Genomic DNA, 4,089 nt, shown 5'->3' with positions numbered 1-4,089 from the left:
ATTTCCTAAGATGGCATATGCAATATATTTTTAGATTTACTATTTTTGGAAAAACAAACTTAACAAATCAAGAGAAGAATATGCATTCTTTTTTTATTTTGTTTCAAATTGGTTTGACGTCATCACAGCGTTAATTGAGATTTGACCAAATGACAGAAAGAGGAGAATGAAGGGACTCGATTCCGTCATACGACTGAAGGTTGTAGGAAATAGGCCGCGAGGAACTCCCTTCCATTTCTAATGAAGTGTACATATCTGAATCCAGGAAGCACCGGGCACTCTTTAAACAAGCAGACAGCCAATGCACAGTGTAGTATTTTTGCAAGATCTGTAATAATTATATTTAAAGTAAGAAAATATTTAAATGGAGTAAACAATACAATATATTAAGATTTCAATTTAACTTATTTGGAAATACTGTGTCTAATTGATTAACTGTATCCTGTTTCTTTGCGCTCCGGGATAGAAATTGTTTCTGTTTATTTGTAACTTATAAGTTTAGAAATTAAATGGTTGAGTTGGTGGTTGTTGACGAAGATGTAACTGTTGTTTAGTTTATATCATTGAGTTGTCAGGGGGTGCAGACCGGCCCAACGCACACCCTGGCAGACGGGAGAGCAGAAGTGGAGTCACACACAGATTTGATTTTCCCCATTTTGAGACGCTTAAAATGTCAAATCTGACCTGCGACGAATTCTCGCTCTCCAGGCCGAACCTTACTGACCTTAAGTGTGACGTTTGGGAGAATGCAATGGCAACATGGTCACCTGAGCTTTCATTGATTCTCCCTGTGAGGGGAGAGACAGACGGTACACCTGAGACGGGGCGGGCTGTCATCTGGGCTCCAGGTAGAAGATCGTACAGCGGTTTTCCTTCTCTAAATGTAGCCCGATATTATAGAGGGTCAGTGTCAGGAGTTCAGGACTGTATGATCATTTTTAGGGAGAGGGGGGGCTGTGAGAAAAAGTGCAGGGTTACGCATTTTTAATTCTTGCTGAAGGGACGTAGTTGTCGGGAGTGTCCTCGACCCAGAATTACATTTTGTACATTAATTCAAAGGCTATCCGCACTAATGGAGAATGGCTGTATCTCCCTGTTTTGTCGTTCGCCATAAATATTTTATTTTCAGATATTGAAGTATTGCAGTTTTTTGTAAGTTTAGGGAGGGTCCAAAGAAAATCTTTATATTGAAGTGAAGGCTTTTTTAAAAATATAAAATAGCTCCCCTCAGCACCCTGATGATTGTCATACAGTCCCTTTTTTAAGTCGTTAAAGCCACACTGTTTTCCAGTGTGCTGCGAGAAAATCATTTTAATATAATAACGGTCAAATCCAAATCGGCTGGCCACCCTTGCCTTTCCCCCAGACGTGCATTGACGGTGGTTGTCCCCTAGAGGGCAGGGATCTTATGTCCGCAGAACAGTCTCGTGGCCACGTCCCAACACCGTTCACCAGCTTCCTCTCCGTGTCCTCTTGCCTTGCATCCTTCTGTTGCACCTGTTTTGGTGCAGGAGCTTCCTGGAAAGGAGATGAAGGAAAGGAAGTTGCCATGAGTCATCCTCCCAAGTGCTTGCAAGCCCTGCAAAAAAAACAAAAAAACAACTGGACTAGATTGTACGTTATTATTTATGTGACGTAATTTACATAGCAGCTTTGCATGGACACGTTTGCGTCCTTGGTTGCCCTGATAACAAGGCAGGGCCAGCACTCGGGAGGAGTCTGTTTCTGTTCACGTAGGGGTCAAACACTGAGTGACCTTTACTGATGCCACACAGGAAGTATACGTGACGCTCTATGATCTTAAAAAAAAAAAACTCAAAGCACCCGACCAACCCATGAGATTCTGCTTTGTGTGTGGTCTGTGTTGATGCTTGTTGTCGGCATATATTTTGATATATTTGGAAAAATACGGCGGGATATATACAGTAAAAAGTCTAGATATTTTTGGAGTAGAGAAGCAACGTGTGTATCAGATTATTGTCACTTTGTCATGCTCTCTGAAAATCTCTTGGATTTTTTTAGGGAAGAATTATATAAACGTCCCTGCTGATTTAATGTTCCATTGAAAGAATATTTATAAATTTTAAGTCCTTTGTGAAAATGTGTGTGGTTCTTTTATTTATTACATTTGAAACCTCCTGCTGTGGTTTTCTTTTCTATGTGACATTGCGCAGAAAAGGGAAGCTGTTCTCACTGCACGAGGTCAACAGGAAGTCTGTAAAGTTCCTCCAGCATGCCGCTGCACGATGTCCACAGGAGGTCGGTAGTGAGGCAGCATGCACAGGTCAAAGTCAAACCCTCTGTGACCTTGTCATTTATGCCATAAAGTGCATGGTCGTCTTTTAATTTAAACACGGCAGGAGACGGGCTTCAACCTTCTCCTGTGCCTCTCCCGTGTCCTCCTCTCTGCTCATGTCCTCAGCAGAGTTATCTGCCTTTGGTCTTTATCCCTGTTCAGCCTTCAGGGCATTATGAATGTCCAACACACACACACACACACACCACAGGTCCTTAGTGTCTGTTACACAGAGACAACAGCAGACGATTACTGTCTCATAATAATCTAACTAGCTTCACACTTTGACCTCTCAGGTGCGCCGGTTTGCTGTAAGACTATTGGCTGCTTGGTGGTGTTCAGGAATCTACACCGTTGTGTTGGCATTCAGAATCTGGACACATTTCACCTTAAAACAGTTTTTATGAAATAAGTCACGGCTGTTTAGTCCTGGAGGGTGGAAACGCTTCATCAATGGCCGTTGGGAACACACCTCTAATGCATAAATACATCCACCCTCTGTCATTAATGATGATTTGAGTTACGTTTTTAAGTTTGTTTTTCAAGGTTTTTAAGTCGAGAGATTGATAAGCAGACAGAAAGATAAATAAAGAGAGTACTTTATTAACCATACTTGCAGTCTTATAGCAGCCAAGTAACGCATGAATCACAAGGACGCTCAACGAGGAGAAAATATAGAATACAAATATACTAGAAACTACAACTGGAACACATACTCTATACTAAAATTTCAGTTTAGTGCAAATTTGGAAATGAGAATTGTACATACAGTGAATGAATGTATGTACAGGTACTTAATATACAGGAATGTATGTGATATACATGCAAGTATACAAAGATTAATAGTTATATCTTAAAGAATAATTCATTCCATCACTTCTTTTCTTCCTTCAAATGTGTTTTATTTTATGCCACGTCTTAATTTCTTGTTTCTGTTATTTCCTGTTAATACAAACAATGCTTATAATTCTTTCTTATTTTCTTCCAAAACTGGACCACATGTGTCTTGTGATTGCTATATTAACACTAATACACTTTTAGATACAGTACTTGTAATTCTGTGATGTTTGGCAGTACAAACACAAAGTGACGGTCTGTTTCTCTTACGTTCACACATGAACACACGGAGAAATGAATACAGACTAAACAGGAAGTATGACTGGGCGAGAAGACAAAAGAAATGTGAATGAAGAGAAGTGAGAAAGGTGAAACCCCGCTTCTATTTTTAATAAAGTTAACGTGACCCATTGACATTCGATCCTTGTCAACAATGCTTTACTTTATCTTTTATTAGACACCTGGAAGAAGAAGAAATCTAGGGCAAAGTTTTTTGTTTTTTTTTATACATTCTTGGGGACGGAGGACTTCCTGTATGTGGCCAGGAAGCTTTCACAGATCAGCAAAGAGAAGCATCTGCTGGACAAAAAAAATCAATCCAGCGACTGCAAAATAGACAGAAAGTCAGCTTACACCAGGGGGGAGAGACCCCGAGACAATCGCCTAACTGGCTTTTCATCTGCTCCTGTTGTCTTTCTCGGTTGGTCTAATTACCACGTCCGGCTTATTGTCCTCTTGATGACTGTAATTAATCAAGTTCTGCTCCCTAATCTCAGAATCCCATCATCCTTACAGTGCACCAGGGCCGGCCACACCGGATGGCAGCCTGATGTAAGCTCTTTTTGGGAACCTAATTGTGCGCTTGCCTACAACTTTGCGTGCAACAGCAAATTGCATGGTCCCACCCTGGTGTGTGTGTGTGTGTGTGTGTGTGTGTGTGTGTGTGTGTGTGTGTG

This window comes from Anarrhichthys ocellatus, unplaced genomic scaffold, assembly GCF_004355925.1.
Source record: "Anarrhichthys ocellatus isolate YVR2014 unplaced genomic scaffold, GSC_Weel_1.0 scaffold34, whole genome shotgun sequence".
Lineage (NCBI taxonomy): Eukaryota > Metazoa > Chordata > Actinopteri > Perciformes > Anarhichadidae > Anarrhichthys > Anarrhichthys ocellatus.
This window is presented reverse-complemented; position numbering follows the sequence as displayed.